This window comes from Camelus bactrianus, chromosome 11 (genome assembly GCF_048773025.1).
Source record: "Camelus bactrianus isolate YW-2024 breed Bactrian camel chromosome 11, ASM4877302v1, whole genome shotgun sequence".
In the NCBI taxonomy this organism is placed as follows: Eukaryota; Metazoa; Chordata; class Mammalia; order Artiodactyla; family Camelidae; genus Camelus; species Camelus bactrianus.
Genome location: NC_133549.1, coordinates 71,294,411 through 71,317,533, shown reverse-complemented (window position 1 = coordinate 71,317,533; position 23,123 = coordinate 71,294,411). Strand labels below are relative to the sequence as shown.

Here is a 23,123-nt window from a genome sequence, read left to right as displayed (position 1 = left end):
TAAAGCTTTTTTATGTAGTGTTAACATCCTGTTGGACCAAGGTCATATTCAGGGTCAATTAAAACTCGGTGTGTCCTACAACAGAAAATCAGTCAATGCCTCATGTCTCACAACCTTTTAAAAAGTTGTTAGATTTGATGCTTTGATCGTGATGATGATGATGATGATGGCAATGGCAATGATGGTATTTTTTGTCAGAGTTACCTGAAATCAAAAGCTCCTGGGTCAAAATATACAGCTTCCTTGAATTATCTAAACAGAGTATAGAGTCTTATTTTCATAGTACACATCAATGTCCAGTCTGTTTTAGCCAATAATTGTTAACTTCAACAAGCTCACAAAACTTGTAAATGAGCTGGAGCTAATTTTGAAACAATTAGTCAAACTCTGTGAAAATTAGAAATACATGAATGTTATGTTGCTACACAAGAGTCATTCACCTAGCATGTATCATTGTGTTCATATCACTCCAGTTATCATCGAAACCACATTAGAAAGTCAATCTATTAACATGTGATGACATCATAAACAATTAGGTTATGGATGTCAATTAATTTCTATTTACACATAATGTAAATCTCATAATGTATGTAGTAACCAGGTAGGAAATAGAACATCACTTTTAATACCACAACATAATATATTCTATAAAAGTGATGGGAAAGTATCTTTTATTCCAATGAAGGGGGGACCTTTGGATTGATTCCTGAATTACTAAGCAAAATCAGCCAGCCATGTGAGGATGGGAGCAGACATTCCTAGGCAGATGGAAGGAGGGAAAAAGTTCTGCAGAGGGAATGAGCATCGTATACTCTAGGCACCAAAGATACCTTTCATAGCCGGGGTGGAGTGAAGGGGCTAGAGTGAATCTGGTTGAGGCTAAGAGGTATGCAAGGATCAGTTCACGGAGTGACTTGCAGTCCAACGACAAGAGGTTGGGTTTCAGTCTAAGCAAAGCGGGAAGCCATCAGAGAGTTTTAGGGAGGGAAGCAATATTACCTGATTTGGTCTTAAAATGGTCTCTCTTGGCTGTTGAAAGGATTATGGAGTGCTGATGAGTAAGAATAGAAGCAGGGAGACCGTTAGAAAATGAATGCATTAGTTTAGACAAGAAATGGTGTTGGCTTGCGCTAGGGAGGAAGCTGAAAGATGAAGAGAAGCAGAGGCATTTGGGATGTATTGTGAAGGCAGAGCTAAGAGGATCTGAAGTTACAGACAAAGTGGAGTGTGAGGGAAAAGGCTGCTTCAAGTACAGTGCATCATTTGGGAGCTTGAGTGAATTTAGTGGGTGGTTGCGCTGGTAGATATATATTAAAAATATATACTGAGCATCTCCTGTGTGGAGGATACTTTTTTGGGGCAAGATATATTTTTCTAACTTCTAAAGTACTTTTATTACTAACAGATTGTGGATGCAAGTTACATAAAAATATAATTGTCATCAATATTTCTATTTTATTTCAAGCAAATATTCTAAGTAAGCATTTTCCCCCCTACCTCTCTCATTATCTTCGTTATTGTAACATAGATCAGGGGTCGGCAAAGGTTTTCTGAAAAGATCCAGATATTAAGTATTTTCGGCTTTGCGGTCTTTGTAAACTCTTGTTGCAACTACTCAACCCTGATGTTGTAGTGTGAAAACCACCATGGGCAGTATGTTAAGGAATGAATGTGGTTGTGTTTCAACAAAACTTTATTTAACAAGCAGTGGGACATGTTTGGTCTCTGGGTTATAGTTTTCTGACTCCTGACCGACTACAGATCCCTAAACAAGACAATCTAGAGTGAAAAAGAAGATCAGGCTATGAGTAAAGAAGCCAAATACTTATTAATTGACAGCGATGCACAGTGGAAACTGTAGTTTTTATTTAATTTTTCTCTCAGTGTTTTTTATTTTTTTATTTTATTTTTTAATGAGATATAGTTGATGTATAATGTTAGTTTCAGGTGTACAGCAAAGTGATTCTGTTATACATACACATACATACATATTTTCAGATTCTTTTCCATTATGTTATTACAAGAAATTGAATATAGTTCCCTGTGCTATACAGTAGGTCCTTGTTGTTTATCTGTTTTATATATATAGTAATGTGTATCTGTTACTCCCAAACTCCTAATTTATTCTCAGTATTATTTTCAATAGTCCTTCTCCTAGTTTCTTCAGGATCCTTCACTCCATGTAATCCTAAGACTAAATCACGGTACTTCGTTCTCTGCCACAATAGTAGGTCCTTACCCAGTCTGGACGAACTGAATAGTCTCTTCCCCATGGTCACAGGGATTGGGTTAGAGGTTGGTGCATGATCCAAGCAAGGCCAATTAGAATCTTCCCTGAACTTGATATGTGAATAGTAGGAGACAGTTTTCTTCATGGAGGGTCTGCTAAGAGAGGAGGCTGACGATCTGTAACTTACACTGGCTCTTTTGCCAGTCATTTGGTCAGTGCTTATGTTGAGAGCAACTCCAAGCAGAGATGAAGAGTCAAGAGTCATGGCAGCATTGTTGGGGAAGCTTAATCCAGCTATTTCTAAAGCCCCAGACATGCCAGGACTGCCTAGTTATGTGAACCAGCAAATTCCTTTTAAGCTTAAGCTAGTTTGAGTTGAATTTCAATCAGTTGCAGACAGAGGATTATAGACAAATATACTGCTTCACTGAATCTGGAAGGGGAAGACAATGAACATTTGAATTCCTTGAATTTGCCAAGCATAATACACACTAAATCTTGGTTAAACTTAAAATAGCTTTATGTTTAAGGTTGAGAGAACAGGGGCTCAGAGATAAGTGATTTGCCTGAAGTTACGTAAGTTTTTGGTAGAGTTATGATTTGACTGCTAGTATTTCTGACTCGAAGACCATGCTGCTTATATGGTACCATGTACTAAGGATGCATGGAAGTGAAATGGAAAAGTAATAAAATACAATATTTAGATTTCTCTCTATTTCTGATAAACTAGTTTCTTCTAGGGCTCCAAAACTCAAGGAGAGAATAAAGGTGATTCTTGAAACATCAGGAAGATAGCCGAGTACGTTTCTTAGTAGATGTACTCTATAACCTGTTAAGCCATCAGTTCTGGATGGACTTTTCCAAGCTGCTTTGAATCTCAAAATAGAATGTTTCTAGCCTAACTGTCCGCAGGCTAAAGCTGGAAAATGTTCCTTTTTTCCTCCTGCTTAGGGAGACCAGATTTCATATGTATGCAGGAAATGCGGTGCAAGGCAAACCGTTCATTTCCATATCGCTAAGTAGGCTGTGTGAGCTTGACAAGGAAGGGCAAGTAAGGGATATAAAATCACCATCAAAGATTCATGCTGAGGAAACTCTTCTTGAGAGCTATATGGAGACAGAAGTACGAGAGGGGCTTCTTTGTAGGTGGAAAGAGGTGATAATTAAACATAATTTGTAGAAGAAAATTAATAGTGATGGACTTGAATCCTTTATAGCAAATGTAAATTTCAAAGCAATTTTGTGTGGAGAAGTAAAAAGCTATAATATATGGCTGAGTGGTATATGCTGACAGTAATGGTCCTCTTGTGCAGTGAGTTATTAAAGACTTTCATCTCGTGGTTTTCAATAATGGAAAGGGAGGCAGTTTGGGGGCACTTTCTGAGATATGTCCCTTGTGTTGATTTAGCTTGTGAAACCAGTAGGTTATCTCAGCAGCTGTGTGGAAAAGGTTAAATTTGCTAAGGGTGTAAAAGACTAAAGTGTGAGAAGCATGCTAGTTTAGAAAAAATGTATTCTTTCTTCTCTGAGATGAACACATTATGACCTTGGGCAAGTCATTTAATCTCTGTGGGGCTTGATCTCTACATCTTGTCCAAGGATCTTATTCATGGCTTTTTCCAACTGCAGTAAGCCTGATTCCTTCATATGATAAAAATACTCTCGGGAATGAAGAAACCTCAGAGACGTTTTGCTTGGAGTTATTTTTTCTCTCTCTCTTCCCTTATTTTTGAAACGGATTCCAGAATCAGCTTCAAGATGGCATCTCCTTCACTGAGCAAGATAAAGGGATAGTGAAGAATCAGAGCCATTTCACAAAGCTTGATGCTCAAGCTTTCACAAAGGTCTACAGAAGGAAAACTTGTATGGAAACCAATAGCTCAGCTGACCTGGGTCACTGTGCAGATGACTCTGGGTTTGCGGTGTGCTTGAATGGTCCTGGGTTTGAGGACTGGCCTATGAGGAAATGAGAAATGAGGTTGTGAAGGAAAGAAGAGATCATATACTGCATTTATTAAACTTATGAGGGGTTGAGTATAGGGGCTGAGTGTCAGTGTATCATGTTTATAACCTTAACCATTCATATTCTAGAGCAGAACTGAGCAGTCATCTCACACTAGTGTACGTGTCAAAACTGTGTAACTAATATTGACACATTATTGCTAACTGAAGTCCAGACTTTATTCAGATTTACTTAATTTTTACCGAATGTCTTTTCTCTGTTCCAGGGTCCATCTAGAATAGAACATGACCTTTGGTCAGGATGACTCGCTTAGGGCTCTTTAGACTATGACAAGTTCTCAAATATTTCTTACCTTTGATGACTGCGACACTTTAGAGGAATACTTGCTTGCGTATTGAGTAGCATGTTTCTCAATTTGGGTTTGTCTGATTTTTTTTTTCTCATGATTAAACTGGGCTTGCAGGTTCTTGGAAGACCACAGTGTTTACAAAGTGCTGGTCTTACCGCATTGTGTTAAGTGCACATGCCAGCTGTATGATTTCTCTCTGAAGATGTTAAATGTGATCATACGGCTGAGGTAGTGTTTGTCAAGTTTCTCCACTGTAAAGTCACTTCTTCCCCTTTTCCATACTGTATTATTTAGAGGGAAGTCAGTCCTTCCCACAATTAAGGGAGTGAGGAATTATGATCCACCTAATGGATGAGAGAGGAACTACATATATAGTTTTGAATTCTGGATGGGAGATTTGCCTAATCTTACTAATTAATTATTTTAATTATTTATTTACATCACTATAGACTCAGATATTTATGTTTTAGATTTATACTTTGTGTTACATTTTAATATATGTTATTTATTTTGTTATTCAAAGTTTCAGTTTTGGCCATTGGGAGTGCTCTCAGTTGGCTCCTGTGTCCCTCTGACACTACCGGATGCTCCAGGCTCATCCTGTCTGTCCTTGCCTCAGCCCTAGTTCCTTTTATTGGAGAATGGTGTTTGAGGGAAGGAGAAATGGGGAGTTAATTTTTAATGGATACAGAGTTTCAGTTTGGGAAGATGAAAAAAGTTCCAGAGATGACTGATGGTGATGGTTCCACAATAATGTAAATGTCCTCAGTTAATGCCACTGAACTATATACCTAAAATGGTTAAACTGGTACATTTTATGTTATGTATATTTTACCACAATTCAAATATAATTAATCTAAAAAACAAAAACAAACCTTCCAAGTTGTTTCTGAAATACTGCACCATTTCGCATTCCCATCAGGATGAATGAGTGTTTCTGTAGTTGCACATTCTTACCACCAAATTTAGTTTTCAGGCTTTGGTCTTTGTTTTCTGTTTTAGCTGTCCTGAGAGGTGTGTAGTGATGTCTCATTGTTGTTTTAAAAGTGGTTTTTTATTTTTGTTTTAATTTGCATTTCCCTCATGAGATATGATGTTGAGCATCATTTCATATGCTTCTTTGCCATTTGTATATCCCCTGTGCTGATGTGTTTGATATTTTGCCTTAAAATTTTTTTTGGTTGGTTGGTTTCTTATTGCTGAGTTTTAAGAATTCTTCGTACATTCCAGCTATAAGTCCTTCATCAGATCCTTGATTTGCAAGTATTTTCTAACAGTCTGTGGCTTTACATTCTCTTAACAGTGTATTTCAAAGAGCAAGATTTTAACTTTAATAATATCTAATGGCACCATGTTTTTCCTTTTGTGGATCATTCTTTGGTTATGACCTTTTAGATAGGAAAATCAAATAAATATCATACAGGTTTCCTTCTAGAAGTTTTATGGTTTTGCATTTAACACTTAGGTCTGTATTCACTTTTAGTTAATTTTTGTGTAAGTTGTGAAGCCTGTGTCTGTATGTAGAGACAGGTGTCCAGCTGTTTCAGTACTGTTCACTAGAAAGACTATTTTTTCTCTGTTGAATTGCCTTTGCATCTTTGCCAAAAGTCAAGTAACCATGTTTATATATCTCTGTTCTTTTCCACTGATGTCTGTGTTTATTCTTTCAACAAAACCTTAGTTTCTAACAGAAGAGTAAGACATATTATGCCTTGAAATTTGGTAATGTGATCCCTCCAGCTTTGTTCTTTTTGATTCATTAGGTAGCTATTCTAGGTCTTTGGCTTTTCTATATACATTTTAGAATTAATTATTAAAAAAAAGCTTGCTGGGACTTTGGGGTTGCATTAACTCTATAGAACAAGTTGGGAAGAACTGACATCTTAACAATTTTGAGACTTCTAATGCATGAGTATGGAATATCTCTTCTTTTATTTGCATCTTTTTTGATTTATCAGTGTTTCATAGTTTTCTACATATAGATCCCCTACATTTAAAAAATGTATAGCTAAGTATTTCCTTTTTAGGTGCTATTGTACATGGTACTAAATTATTTAAAATTCCAAGTGTTTGCTTATATATAGTAAAGTAATTGATTTTTGCATACTGATCTTGTGTCATATAACTGTGGTATACTCACTAATTCCAAGAGTTTGTTTTTTTATAGAATCATTGAGTTTTTCTACATACACATCCAGAAATAAAGACAGCTTTATTTCTTCCTTTTCAGGCTGTATAACTTTTATTATTTTCTTATTGAACTAGCTAGGATTTGCATTATAATGTTGAATATATGTAGTAAAAGAGGGTATCTTTGTTTTGTTCCAAAACTCAGGAGGAAGGTCTTATACTGTTAGCTATAGAGGTTCTTTAATATAGGCTTTTACTGGTTAAGGAAATTCCCTTTATTCTAGTTTTTAAAAATCCTAAATGGGTATTGAATTTTATTAAACTTCTACATCTGTTGATATGAGAATATGATTTTTCTTATTCAGTCTATTAACAGTGAATCACACTGATTGATTTGTGATACCAAATTATCTTTGACTGCCTGGAATGAACCCCTCTGAGTAGGGCTGTATTATCCTTTTCATATGATGCTGGAGTCAATTTATTCATATTTTGTTAAGTCTTTTGTCTGTTTATGAGATAAATGTATCAGCCTGTAGTTTCCTTTCTTGTGGTGTCTTTACAGGATATTTGTATTAGGGTAATGCTGGCTTCTTAAAATGAGTTGGGATGTGTTCCTGCCTGTCATGAAAAAATTTTTTTGAAGATACTGTGGAGAATTGGTATAGTTTGGTAGAATTCACTGGTAAAATCAGCTGGACCCAGTGATTTCATTTTGGAAGACTGTAAATGATGAGCTCAGTTTCTTTAACAGTTATGGTACTATTCATATCTATTTCTCCTTAAGTGAGATATGGTAATTTTTGTAATTTAAGACAGTGGTCCATTTCATCTAAGTTATCAAATTTGTGGGTGTAGAGTTGTTCATAGTACTTCTTTTTTACCCTTTTAATGTCCTTGAGAGTAGCAGTAATGACCCCCTCTTCTCTCATTCCTGATAATTGTAATTTATATCTCTTTTTCTTTTTCAGGTTTAGCCTGCCTAGAGGCTTATAATTTTTTTAAAAAATCTTTTCAAAGTGCGTTTTAGTCTTATTTTCTGTTTCCCTAACTTTTCTTGATTTCTCCTCTAGTTTTTATCATTTCTTTCCCCTGCTTGCCTTAGGTTCAGTGTGTTCTTCTTACTGTAGTTTCCTTAGTTGGGTATTTAGGTTATTAACTTCAAGTTCATATATTAGAAAAGAAGAAAGATTTAATGTTACACGTCTCCCTCTAAGCACATTTTGATGTTATTTTAAAGTATTTTTAAATTGCCTTGAAATTTATTTGACCTAGAGATCATTTAGAAGTGTGTTGTTTAATATCCAAATGTTTGTACCTTTTGCAGCTATCCTTTTGTTACCGATTTCTAGTTTAATTCTGTGGTAATCTGAAACCATACTTTGCATGATTTCTATTCTTTTAAAAACGTTAAGGTGTATGTGATGGCCCAGTATATCATCTATTTTGGTGACTCTTCCATCTGTGCTTGAGAAGAATGTGTATTCTATTGTGGTTCAATGGAGTATTCTATTTACGTCAGTTTGACCAAGTTGGTTTGTAGTGTTGTTCAGGTCACTTCTGTCTTTACTAATTTTTGGCCTGCCTAGTCTATCAATTACTAATAATTGTGTTGAAATCTCCACATATAATAGGAGACTAAACTATTCTCCTTTCTATTCTATTAATTATTGTCTCATATATTTTGATGCCCTTTTATTAGGTACATACATGTTTATAATTTTTTTATATGTTCCTGTAGAACTCACCTCCTTCTCTATGTAATAAATAGTCTTTATCCCTGATAATCTTTCCTCTTCTGAAATCTGCTTTATTTGAAATTCATATAGTTATGCCTGCTTAATTTTGACTTATGTTAGCATGTTAAATTATTTACCATTCTTTTACTGTAGTCAGGGTCTTTATATTTAAAGTAGCTTTCTTTTAAATGGCATGTAATTATGTTTCTTTCTCTGGTCTGACAGTCTCAGACTTTTAATTGTGGTGTTTAGACCATTTACAGTGAGAGTGATTATTCCTACAGTTGGATTAAAACCTGCTATCTTTTTATCTGTTTTCTACATATTACATTTGTTCTTTGCACCTCCTGTTTGTTTTCTTTGGTCTTAATTGAGCATGTTTATCTTTTATCTCCTCTTGGTGTATCATTTATATTCCTTCTTATAATATTTTTAGTGATTTCCTTAGGGTTCACAATAGAGTAAAAACAATCTAAATCAACTTCCAAGTAACACTATACCACTTTATGTATACTGCAGGGCCCTTATAACAGTATTTCCAATTCCTTCAACTTTCCCTTGTGAAATTTCTGAAATATCTTATTCTTTGATATTGTTCTTTTTTTTTTCTGTTTGTGCTTCAATTTGGAAGTTTTTATTGCTCTATTGTCAAGTTTATTAATTCTTTCCTTGACTATGTCAAGTCAGCATATGAGCCTTAAGTCTGTGTTTTTGATTTCTAACATTTTCTGTTGAATTTTGTTATAATTTCCACAACTCCCCTGACATCCATTTGATTGTACATGCAGTTTTTCATTAGAAGCATTAACCATGATTACATGCTTACTTTAAATTCCTGAAATTCGTTACTTGTTAATTCACATATCTGAATGTGGTTTTGATGACTGCTTTGTCTCCCCAAACTGTCTTTTCTTGCCATTTGTATGCCTTTTAATTTTTTTATTAAAGGTTGACATGTTGTATCAATAGGAGCTACTGAGGTAATAGACCTTTTGTGGGCAGGATTTATGTTAATCTGGATATGTGTTGGGCTGTCTCTCATGTTTTCTGTAGCTATAGATAGTGAGACTCCAAATTCCTCTAGCATCATTATTTTTATTTCCTCTCTTAGCTTTAAGGCTTTTCTTTGTACTACTTCTCAGAGGGGTCTGTGTTGATAGCTTTTCTGTTGCAAGTCTCTGCTATACTGAGGGTTTGTTGACGGGGTAGCTGAGTGCGGAGGAGGGAAGAAATCTCAGTCTTAGTGGAGCTCTGTCTCAGGTGGGCTCAGAACTGTTTCTGTCCCTCTTCAGGGCATATAGCTCCCCCCATCTTTCTTGTACCCAGTTCCCGGTACATTTCCTTGAAGTTCTGTCCCCTATTAACTTTTTCTTTTCCCCCCTTAGGTGGAATACAAATGGTAGAAGGCCTACAAGAGGAAGGAGAGCTCTTTCCCCAAGTGAGGTAAGGTTTTTTAAGTACTGCTGTGTGGCACAGTATAATCTAGTCTATGTATCTGTTATCTATCAATGTAGTGGTGAGGAGGAGGTGGCAGCGGTTAGTGTCCTTGTCTCTCTCTCTCTCTCTATGTAGCTGTGTATCTCTGTAATGGAGGAGGAAGCTTGTCAAGATCCTACTGGAGCACACCTCTTATGGATTTTTCATATTCTGTAAGTGTCATCAAAAGCATTTGCAGCCCTTCTTAAGCGAGAGGAAGGAAAATGTGTTGTGGGTATAACGTATGATGATCAATCCCGTTGTTACCATCACTCATAGGGGAGATGCAGAAATCATAAGATATGAGTTATCCCTCACTACATCATTCACAGACATGTCATCCCAGCATTCAGGCAAGATACACATACCAGGAATGGTGAAGAACAGTATGTTGTCCCAGTAACTCGGATATTATTTCCTGATAAAATGGCAGGATGAGGGAAGCAATGGAAGCCTGTGGAATAAAATTACTGTGCCACCAAATGCAATCTTCATATTTATTTGGATAAAAATTCTCCCAGTGTTTTGGGTGTCTAGTAGTTACAACAACCAGAGTCCCTAATCACATCTATCTGAACATGAAATTGGCAGATTCAGGAAATGGGTCTCTGGGTTAGTCCTTGCTTGCATGATTTAGGGAACCACAAGACACTGCACACTTCTGTGAGCAATGACCCTAAAAACATAGCTTCAACTTTTTAACCCTGATCCCATTCTTCACCTTTCAGCACAAACATACATCTCATAACACGACTGGTGTTAATTTGTATGCACAATGGCCGATTCCTGGATTTGGCATCAAGAGCCTCATTTAAGTGTTTTCCCATATTGCAACTTTGGTATGATTTTCACAGCTCCAAATACACAGTCAATGCCTGTCTTTCTATGAGATATCACCCCCAAAGTTGCACTTCTACAGGAATTGTGAGGCTGTGCTATTACAATCCTGTAAGCTATATGTAAAGAAATCCAGTGATACTTCCTGTTCCATTTATTTTTCTCCCCAGCAACATGTAGCTCTTTAGAGATTGTTGTTAAAATATTAAACATATTTCAAACTGTCTTACACTTACCAGTCCTGTTATACGTCATCCTTGCAAAGCAGCACGGGAACTTAGAGAAAAAAATTAGAAGACCACTCCAGGAAGGTTTTCCGCATGGACTCTTGTTTGTAGCAAATTCATCTTTCACCCTTAGTGAGACTATTAGAACTGCACGGGTACCTCAAGGACTGTTAGGATGATTAAAAGTCACATTTAATAGTTGCTCCAGTAGCATCTTGACAAACATTTTAATTTTATATTTCTCAAGTAAGCCAATAAAACAGCATGATCTAAAAATTCTTAAATATATTAATAAAAATTTTAACATGCAAGTATTACTTATGCTGTTTTGAGTTAATTACATAATAATATTGCCTTGTGTACACCTTAATCAGATTAAACATTGATCAGTGCACTTTCCCACTGATATTTCATTAACACACAATAAGTGTCTTATATCTACATGTAACTAACTAAATTAATTAAAGAGTCTGTCTGGAAATGAAAAGTTATGGAAAGATGTACAAAGCAAGCCCTTTTACACATAAACAGGATTGGAAAACTCAGCCTATGAATTAAAGCAGGGAAGAGAAATTAAACTCTGCCTATCTTAAGGGTTTAAAGTAATTAGATCTATGAATAAACATCAGTTTTTTTTTCCATTGGGTTTCAGACTAATATCAGTTAGACTAGGTTCATCTATCACTCTGTATTAAGGAAGAGGTTATGAAATATTACAATTATTCCTGAGGATTATGGTCTTTGTTTATTTCAAAAAGAACCTCGGTTTTAAACAGCATGGAAGATTTCTTAGCATGTGATGAAGGCTGTTTATTTTCATGCTGATGAGCTGAGAGCTGTTTCATCTGGGAGATGCTGTAATTTTCCCATGATCTGGAAAATAATTCATGGCACTTTTTATGTTGTCATTAACTGTCACGTCTCTTGAGTTAAATATGAGCCCTGTCACTTGGAAGTCAGAAAGCGGCTCCTAAATTTCTCAATTTCATTAGCAATTGATTCAAATCATTTCCCGAAAATAGTCTGAATTGACATATGAATTGTAGTGGTTCCTCAGCTTGGTGATTAATTAATCAAGCCATCAGGTTCACATTAAACTATTTATCAATCTTACGATTTCCTGCTTTTCAGAAAAAATTAAAAAGCACTCTAATGATATTTTATGAGTTTTGAGAAAAATTAAAATGGGACTAAAAATGTAATCTGTCCTTCCTAATTCATGAAGCCCCATGATGTCAGTTTCTCTAAGCCAAGACAGTAAAAGGAGGCAATGGGACTGGAGTCTGTCCCTCACAGAAAGAATTTCTACAGGCCTGGTTCTTCACCTGTAAAATAAGGAAATTGGACTAACAATTTCTCGTTTTTCTCTCACTTTCAAAATTATGTTAATCTGATTGTTATGGTTACTTTTATTATTTTGATGTGTGCCATCGTCTTTACATTAAAAACAAAACGTGGGGTTATTGATAGAGCTTCAAAGACTCTACGTTAAAATTGTAACTGATGTTTTTGGAGCAGCTATGGACACCGTTCTGCAATTTGCATTTGAAACACAGTTTTCTAATCAGGGCCACATTAGTATGAGTCTTTTCTAATGGGCTCCTAGAACCACAGTCAGTTGCTTTAGCCCAGAATGACAGTATCAACCTTTCCATGACTGGGCCACAGCAAAAGCTGTTTGTTTGCTGAGAAAACTGCTGGCAGAACATCAAGGGTATGCCTATTTAATTTCATGCAAACTTTGCTGAGTTCAGTTAATAGCCAGCTCTTTTCATAATAAATGGCCAACCAACTGAATTCAGCCCCCTTTCTTTCAAATTTGCAGTGTGTATAACTATAAAACGAATGCTTCGTTCTACACAAATCCCTCTGGTATTATTTACAGAAAGCTGGAGTCCCTCCTAAAGCTAACTGCGTTTGAAGTGCTGGGCCGCCTCTGGCATCCTAGGACAGAGAGCGCAAACCACCCAAGAACCACCCTCCATGCACACGGCAGTTGGGGGACACAGGTGGGTTTTCATGGCTCACCTCGTCAATCACGCCTTCTCAGGAGGGTCGGGAGATTCACAGAAATGGCATCCTTTTCCACCATTTCTTCCCATCCTCAGGGCCGGCTGTGGCTGGTCCCCCTGCACAGCATGAACTGCAGAGAACCACAGAACCCACCTCAAAGAGGGATTTCCCTGGAGGCTGGGTGAGGCAGCTCTATCCTTTGAAGGCAGGGAACATGCCTAGGGAAATGTGGGGTCTCACCTTGGACCATACAGCACTGGGAATCCTCCATCTCTATCCCTGCCACAGACACATATGCATTTTATGGACAAGGAGAATAAGAGCCAGAAAAAATAAGTAACTTGCCCAAGAATGAAACTTTTTGGAAAGCTATAGCCCAGAGGAGAAAGGGGGTAAAACGGAAAAAGGCTGAGAGACCCACAGCTCCACCAAGGACCTCCATACAAAGTGAGAAGGACTAATACCATGTATCACTTACATGTGGAATCAAAACAAATGGACTTAATTACAGAGCAGACATAGAAAACAAGCTTATGGTTACTGGAGGGGAAGGGCTAAAGGGCTAAATTAGAAATTTGGAATTAACAGATACACACTACTACATATAAAATAAACAACAAGGAACTGTATTGCACAGGGAACTATATTCAGTATCTTGTAATAACCTATTATGGAAAAGAATATTAAAAATATATATGTAAACAAACATAACTGAATCACTTTGCTATACCTGAAACACTGTAAATCAACTATACGTCAATAAAAACAAAAGAATTTATCTCCAAACAAGGTTATTTGTAGAACCACTGAGATGCATGACAGAACTGGGGAAAAAAATAAAGTTCATCACACAACACTAAACTTGTGTTCCATCGTGGAAAAATATTGTCCATAACCCCTATTTTATCAATTACTGTTTATCTTTTGGGTGGCACAAAGATTTTTTTTTTTGCAAATAGTTCATTGGTTTGGCATAAACATTTAAAAATATGACAGTTTTTATAACCCTGTTTCAGTTTCGGTCCTTCCCCATCCCTCCCACCCCCCATACACCAGAAACCTCAAGAATGCAGAGAAGCCCAGGGCTCTTTCGTTCGACCTCACGTTTGCGCTGGCCATCCTTCGTTTTAGTCTCCATGATGCCAGAGTCCCAACCTGGGGGAAGACAAAGCCACCTATTAAAGGAAAATAACGTGAGAGGACGGTACAAACAGCAAATGAACCGCCTAAGGAAGCCCTATGACACCTTTGGTCCATTGCCAAAGGATGCCACCAATTATATTAATTAAGAGGAGGAAAAATCCCTCACCTCTACATCAATATCCCTCTCCCGCTATCTTGTGATAATTTCACTTGTAACGTATAACTCTCCCAGGCGTTTTCTGGAACATGCCCTGCTTTCAAACTCGTGGGCTAGCACCATGAGGACGGAAAGGAATTGCATTTGCAAATGTCAGCCTACCTCATCCATCTCCCCTCATTCAAACAATACGCATTTGAGGTTCAGCAGTTGGAGTTATATATTTTTCCTTAATGTTGTTGTAAGGTAATGGTTCTCTTATCTGAAATTCATCAGCCTGCTATAAATTTAAACTCCATTACTGCCAATAGAGAAAAGCTAAGCACCAAACCACTTTCAATAAATTTGCACTTATGCAATTGAACTGATACGGCCTCAGAGGAAAAGGTGAAACTCGTCTTGAGATATTTAAGTTAGTCTGAGTCACAGCTTCGTCTGGTGTTAAATTGGATCCATCGAGAAAGGTAGGGTAGCACTCATCAGCCCTGAGTTATAAGAAGAGATTTTAGGCTGAAAAAAACTCAGTCTCCAGCATTCATTATTAGATGGTTTAATAATGGCTGGCTCTGTTACTTGGGCACACCTAAAATGCTACCAATGCAGACCCTGATGGATGAATATTTCTATGAACAACACTAATCAGGCTTGGGCCAGCCTGAGTCCTGGAGATTTGCCATGGTCCAATCACAAAGCTGTAAGTGAGGACGTCTATACACTTCAAGCAAAGAGGGTAGTTACAGACACTTGGACCTGGCTTCAGGATGTAGGGGTAGCACCACTGTTAGTCTGCACACCCAGCGGGGACACAGCAGGTGTTATTTACCACCTGCTATTTCTGATGAGGAAGCTGAGGCTCAGATACGTGACGTGGCCATCTCTACTGGGGGTGTGGAATCAGGGACCTGATGTCATGTCTTCGTGGCTCTGTGTTTTTGGCCATGGAAGATCAAGAACACACCCAATTCAGCAAACTCAAAAGGCTGCCAGGATCTCTTGGCGAAGGACATCTTGATCAGGAGGCCAGAGGAATAAGCTGAGCTACCCAAAGAGTCACTGCTGTAGCTTCCTTACAAAGGAGGCCTCCAGAAGCTGACCTTCTGAAGCAGTTCAGCTTGGGCAGAGGGGTCTGCTGGCCAGTCACAGTGGATAGTTTCATAGGCAGAGAACAACATGACCGGGCAAGAGCTTCCAGGCTATTAGAAACTGGGGACTTAGAAATTTAAGATGAGTTCCATTTATGGTTGGGAAAAAGCATCTCTCTGTAGACTTGAGGATGGGAAGTTTAGCTCCCAGGACGTAATGAGCACGCTACAAGTTGTGGGGCTGAGCTGTCACCCACACATGCACACAGCCACAACCCTCCCCAGTCCCTTCGCCCATCCTGCCCTCCATGCCCATTCTATGGCCAGAACTGGCATCACATACCAGTCGCAAGAACTGAACAGCATTTGCACTTAATTGGACAATATACATTATTCATGAGCCTCGAGTCTGTGATGATTTTGGCATTCACTGTGGTGGGGGGGAATGGGGCATTAGCTTTCTTGGTACAAAACATTCCATGTTAAACTTCATTTGCAACCCGCTTTTCAATGTGAGGAATTAGAAATGCTTTTAAGCAAAGTTAGAAAGTATGAAATAGCTAGAAAACAAGCAGCGGCAACTTCTAAAGATGGCAAATAAAGGAGGAAAGCTGAGTTTCAGATGTCTCAATACTTAGAGCTCCGAGCTCCAAGTATAGGAGAGGGAGACTCAGCCTAAAATTCAGGCAGGTTAATAAAGATTGAAATGATAATAATGATAAATGTTTATATGCATATACATAGACTTATGTGTGTATATATCATAGATATTATATATAAACATGTATATTTTATATTTGAATATATATGTGCATATATATTGCACATAGATACACACACACATATATTCACATTTGTTTCAAACCAGTAGATGAGTTGTGGAGTTTTTTTCTATTGTTATTTTTCCAAAATAAAAGGCATCATCTCCTGAGAGATAAAGAGGCCTACTTTAGGGCTGTATTATGCCCTTTTCCATTCCATTCAGAATGAAAACTTCAAAACCTATCAGAAGCTTTTGTAGACGGGTTGAATCCACCCAAGCATGTCTAGAGTCTCAAAATTGAGATCATCTACATCAGTCCCTTCATTTTGCGAATGAAGAAACTAAGGCACAGTGAAGGGTCCAGGATCCCTAGTGCTCATGGGATGACCAGGGAAGAAAATTGGGCTTTCTTGGCAATTTTCATTCCCTATGTCCCTCACATGATCACAGCCCCCAGGAAAGCCTTTTACTCAGAGGCTTTGAAGTCAAAACACATCTTACGCAGATACTACAGGATCGTGGGCAATACTGTTCATCTCACTACGTCTTAATTCTTCAGTCATAAATGGAGATAAACTCTGGAGGTTAACTGTTAGGTTTAGAGGTGGTAACTACAGGGAAAGCCCTTAGGACCATGCCCAGCATACACCAGCCCTCCGGGAACATTCACTGGGATTGTCCTGTTGTTTATTATAAAGTCTGAACACATAGCCCACCTAGACATTCTCCCTCTTGCTTGCTAGTTTTCCCCCACTGGTGACATGAGTCTAGTTTTCTCAGCTAGACATGGGAGTTCCTTGGATCAGTCATCTTGTAGTCACACTTAGCATTCTCCACGCCCGGCCTTAATTCAGCTAGCAGGTGCTCAATAATGATAAAAATTGTGTTTTACATGGTGGCCAGTTAATAACGTGCAGTCTTTTCACGTGTCCCTGTGACGATGGCGTACCTGCCATCAGAAATCAGTGCTGATTCTACACTTTATTACTGCAGAAAAATCCCATTAACAGGAACACTGACAAGCAAAGGTCCCCTCTTTGTCTCAGTTAATGCTCACAAGGAGCCAGGCAGGCAGATACCACCACCCTCGTTTAATAGGGTGAGTTTTGGGGAAGAGGGAGCAATGTGACTGAAGTCCAGCAGCAAAGGGATGGGCCTGGAAAGAATCTCAGGTTTCCCATCCTCCATGGATGCCCCGCCTCTCAGTGTAGACTCACTGTCTATTGCTGTGGGGTGAACACAAGCGAGGTCTCACTTTAAGGATGATGCTTTCAGAAGAGTAGGATAAGATAAATAGATGTACTCACTTCTGAAAGTATTTTATTTGAGAACCCCCCCAAAGCTGGAGTCAAGTGATCGTCCCTGAGGTCTGAAGCACAGCTGCAAGAGGTGAGATTTCCCTGAAGTTTCCCGTGAATATTCATATCCATGTGAGACAACCTCACATTAAAATATATGGGTTTGTTTAACCTACATATACTCCTTTCATACGGGATTACCAGATACACCCTAATATATATAATACAGATAAACAACAAAGACCTACTGTATAGCACAGGGAAATATATTCAGTTTCTTATAATAACTTATAATGGAAAAGAATCTGAAAAAAAAGTTTATGTATATGTATAACTGAATCACTTTGCTGTACACCTGAAACTAACACTGTAAATCAACTACACTTCAATTAAAAAAAAAATAAAGTCATTTTTGAGCTAAACAAGAAAAGAGCTATCAAGCCACAGAAAGACATGGAGGGACCTTAAATGCACATTGCTAAGTGAAAGAAGCCATTCTAAAAAGGCTACAGAATTTCTTATCTCAACTATACAACAATCTGGAAAACAACAGTAAAAAGATCAGTGGTTACTAAGGTTTTGGGGTGGAAGGGAAAACTGAATAGGCAGAAATCAGAATTTGGGGAGCAGTGAAACTATTCTATAATGGTGGTTATTTGATACGCATTTGTCAAAACTCAACATATACAAGATCTTGTAGCTCACAGTGGAAAAAAATGTGACAATGAATATATGTATTTTCATGTATAACTGAAATAATTTTGCTCTACACTGGAAATTGACACAACATTGTAAAATACTATAACTCAATAAAAAAAAGTTAAAAAAAAAACTCAACAAACTACACAACACAAAAAGTGACCCTAATGTTGATTATGGATTTTAGTTAATAATTATGTATCAGTGTTGCTTCATCAATTGTAACAAATGTACTACACTAATACAAAATGTATTAGAAGGGGTAGATGGGAACTCTATATTCTGCACAATCTTCCTGTATATCTAAAACTGCTCTAAAGATACATTTTATTTAAATCAAAAAAATATATGTACAGTTACTCCTTAAATCTAAAGTAAAATAGGCATCATGAAAATGCACCATTTTCTCTTACACAGTTCAGGGCACCTGGCCCTGTGCACCAAGATTCAGAAGAATGGTTGGGGGCTATCTCTACAGTAATCTCCAAATCTCAGCTCCCGCCCACATGTGTGATGACCGCACAGTCTATTATCAGGGCACAACTAATGGTCCTCAGTGAGGATGAGGGCGTGCCCGTGGACAGCAACTGGGCTGACCCTCCGTCAGTTTTCCTTAAGGAGCCACAGAGGATGCTGGCTTTCCCACAAAAGCCCTAAGAGCAGCTGAACTCATTTCTCTTCTGTCCATGTGTATTAATTCCTGTTTCTGTAATGAGATACAGAAGAGAAAAAAAGTGGAAGAGGACTGATGTGGAATCAGATTGGGCCTGATGAGTTATGGAGCCTGCCTTCTCATCAGCGATGTAAAACAGCCCGCGCTCTATTTACTGCCGCTGTCAGCAGGATCAATAAATAACATTTTCAGTGACATGAAGAGGGAACGCGTGAGCTCAATGAAATGAAGGGGAGCCGGAGGCGGAAGCAGACACTGCCCTGTTTTTTCTTCCTGCCCTGGCAGGAGTCACCTGTTTGGCTGGGAGAGAGAAGGGGGTACAAATCTGGTCTGGCTTTTAAAAGGGGAGGTGGATGCACCCAGGGAGGAGAAGAGGGCTTCTCTGCTGAGAGGGGAGGCAAAGAAAGGTGCGGTCCATTGTCACCATCACTTCCTTCCTGTATGGGGCCACACCCCTTCTCAGCCAATACACCATCATCAGCTGACCTACGTGGGCAATGCCCCATCTTCTCAGCCACTTCAGAGGGAGATATCTGACTTAGTGTTTCTACTTGAGAAAGCAGCCTGGGCTAAGGTGGAACCCAGAGGAGATGAGTCTGACTGCCAGAGGGCCAAGGGGATGCTGACCATTGAGAAAGGCCCCCATGGTTAGAGGGGTTAGGTCGTGGGATCGCAGAATTCCAGTTCCCTACAGCAAGAGTTTGGAGGTCAAGAATGAACAGAATCACAGAATTTCCACTTTGAAGGAATCTCTGAGGTCATCTGGTCCAGCCACCCACCAAACATCAGAATCATCTCCTCAGCACTTGTGAGGGGCAGACCCAGACTCTGAACACAGGGAGATCACAGATTCTTCCCATCAGAGGACCCTCCAGGCTGCAGGGGTGAGGGAAGCGCCCAATGCCAGGCAGCAGCCACAGGGAGCTGCAGTCAGCCTGTTCTGTGTGCCAGCCAGCTAATGGGTGGGCAGGCTGCGACACCGGGCACACCCAAGTGGTCCCCGGTGGCCCCTCCTGCCTTGGCTTTGGGGACAGTTCAGAACAAGATGCTCTTCACTGAAAGCACAGGAAAGCAACTCAGTTTCAGTTATGGTGAAAAAGTCACTCTGAGGACTTCATATACATTAATGTTTCTTTTCCTTTAGGCACATGCTTGCTTAGAAGGTTCATTTGGGCTAAAAACCATAAGCAGTTAAGAGTCATTTATAAATCTTGACTATCTCAGACTCTGTGGCATGTCAGAGTTTTGGCAGAAACCAAAACCATCTGTCTGATGAAGCATCGGGGAGAGAGAGGAAGAGAAAGGAGGAAGTCACCAGTGGGGGAGGACAGGCGTGGTGGGCAGAGAGAGGAGAGAGAAGGAAGAAAAGGAGAAATGTGGGAAACAGGAAACAGGAAACAGGAGGGAAAAGAAAGAGAAAAGGAGGCTGAGCTAAAGGAGGGATGAGAAGGAAGAGGCAAGAGAGAGACCCCAGCAAACCCCTGCGCCCTTAACACCGCTCCCAACTTACAAACACTGTTAACTGGGCGGAAAGCAACATCACCAAATGAAGTTCTCCTCCAGACACTGTGTTGCAGAGTTCCAAGAAAGAGAATCAGGAGATGATATACATAGCTCTTCCTCAATTTATGATGGAGTTACGTCCCCATAAATTCATTGAAAGTTGAGACCGTCATAAATTGAAATGTATCTGGTGCCCCTACCCTACCAAGCCTCATAGTTTAGCCCAGTCCGCCTTCAACACGCTCAGAACACTTACACTAGCCCACAGCTGGGCAAAACTGTCTAGCACAAAGCCTGTTTTACAATGAAGTGTTGAGTCTCTCACATAGTTTAGTGAATAGTGTACTGAGAGTGAAAAACGGGACGGCTGGCTGCGTACCGAACGGTTGAAAGTATACTGGTTGTCGGCTGGGGCTGCCTGTGAGCGGTGGCTGCCGCAGCCCAGCATCACAAGAGAGCATCGCTGTGCGTATCACTAGCCCAGGGAAAGACCAAAATGCAAAATTCAACATATAGCTTCTACTGAATTCACATTACCTTCACGTCATTGTAATGTTGAAAAATCCTATGTCGAACCATCGTAAGTCATAGACTGTCTGTGTGTGTATGTATATGTGTGTGTGTGTGTGTATACATATATATATGTATATTCCAGATTCTAATTCCAAGAATCTTTTGGGGAAATCCAACAAAATCCTTCTGGCAACAGGAATACATCAAAAAGTCCTTTTTAATATTCAAAATAATGGGTGCTTACTAGATGCCATGCATTGTTCAACATACTTACCAGCATTAATGCATCAAATCCACATGCCAAGCCTATGAAATTGGGCCATTACCATGCCTGTTTTGCCAGCAAGCATAGAGACTGAGGAACTGTCTACAGCCACACAACCAGGAATGTAGGAGTCAGGATTTGCTGACTCCTACAGGTAGTAGGAGTAGGTAGTCTGGCTACAGAGCTTGGAAATTTGACCACCTTATGATTCTGCCTCCTATTCACTTGCAAATCATTGATTCATTCAATAGATGCTTACTGAGCTCCCCATCAGTCAGTCAGGCTCGGACCCTCCCACAGTAACACTACCTGGGCACAAAGGATACAGGCAACAACAGGCACATTCTCTGCTCTGAAGGACGATGGGTCTGATGGGTAAGACCTCACAATGAATGGTAGGTAACTGCATGGTTATTTGTCTGCGTGCTCTCAAAGGGATAAGCAAGACAGGTGCACACGAGTTTGCATTTCTAATAAGCTCTCACACGTGTCAGTGTTGCTGGTTTGGGGACCATGCTTTGAGGACCACTGGGTTAGAAATAGTCTGTTAAGCAGAGAGAAGAGAAGTTGAGACCTAGACTATGACTGAGAGGTTTCCAGGTGAAGAGTCAGGAAGAGAGAATGTCTACAGACCTGGAGGCAACAGGCAGATAGATGCCACTGGGGGAAATGGAGGTGATGGCTGGAACCTGAAGGGCACAGCTGGTGAGGAAAGGAGGTGATGCTGAAGAGGCAACTAGGAGGCCAGGTGAATGTAACAGAGCTCTTACCCATTCCAGGAGACGGTTCTGTCCCACCAACAGTCCCACTGCCATACCACAAAGAGTTCCTTGTTTCCAGAAGGTGAAGTCTTCTTTTGATATGAAAGGCAAGTCAGATTTTCAATCACTTATCTGTCCATCTTCCCTCTTCTCTTGGGCAATCTGTCCCAGGCTGGAATGACCTCATGTTTCTGCACGAGAAAAAGAAACATGTACAAGTTGAGGATGTGGCTTTGTCTGTGATAAAACCAGCTCTTTATGGTGATCACACACGTGACTGCTTCCACAGATGGTTTTGAGAGGAACTGGAAGGTCCCTCTGGCTGCTTAAGAGAGTCCAAATCTCACTATTGTAGCATTTTTACTCATTTACTGGATCACCATGTGAATCCTATTAACAAGAAAATGTATATGTGGGAAAGGTAATTTATTACTATCAAATGCTCATGAATACAGCCATAGAGAGGGGTTTATCAGGATACCTACTTGTCATCCATGGCCTGGGGTTAAAGGAGCAGAGGCCTCTGACAGGATGGTACAATCCTACTCTCTGAACGACATACCATCCTGGTCTGAAATGGTAGAGTAGCATACATCTTTCAAGAAAGAAAGAAACATTTCTCCAAAGAAGACATACAGGTGGCCAATGAGCACAGGAAAAGATGCTCCACATCATTAATGATTAGAGAAATGCAAAGGATGATTAGAGAAATGCACAGCAAAGGAAACCAGAAGTAAAATGAAACGATGACCTACGGAATGGGAGAAAATTTTTGCAAACGATGAAACCGACAAAGGCTTGATCTCCAGAATATATAAGCAGCTCATACAACTTAATAAGAAAAAAACAAACAACCCAATCCAAAAATGGGCAGGAGACCTAAACAAGCAATTCTCCAAGGAAGACATGCAAATGATCAATAGGCACATGAAAAAATGCTCAATATCACTAATTATAAGAGAAATGCAAACCAAAACTATAGTGAGATATCACCTCACATCAGCCAGAATGGCCATCATTCAAAAGTCCACAAATGACAAATGCTGGAGAGGCTGTGGAGAAAAGGGAACCTTCCTACACTGCTGGTGGGAATGCAGTTTGGTGCAGCCACTGTGGAAAACAGTATGGAAATTCCTCAAAAGACTAGGAATATAGACTTACCATATGACTCAGGAATCCCACTCCTGGGCATATATCCAGAAGGAACCCTACTTCAAAAAGACACCTGCACCCCAATGTTCTATTTACAGTTTACTATTTACAATAGCCAAGACATGGAAACAGCCTAAATGTCCATCAACA

The 23,123-nt window shown here is 39.3% G+C and overlaps 1 protein-coding gene across 1 annotated transcript in view; it reads right to left on the bottom strand.

The window, feature by feature from the left end:
- Nucleotides 1-1,844: 1,844 nt before the first annotated feature.
- The window catches only part of LRMDA (leucine rich melanocyte differentiation associated), a 1,104,131-nt gene continuing 1,082,852 nt past the window's right edge, over nt 1,845-23,123 (bottom strand). Inside the window, exons 8-11 of the mRNA XM_074374287.1 lie at nt 14,025-22,012; nt 10,961-13,094; nt 4,120-4,186; nt 1,845-4,003 (exon numbers count right to left, since the gene is read on the bottom strand). The gene's annotated coding sequence lies outside the window, so the exon portion shown is untranslated. The remainder of the gene's footprint in view (nt 4,004-4,119; nt 4,187-10,960; nt 13,095-14,024; nt 22,013-23,123) is intronic.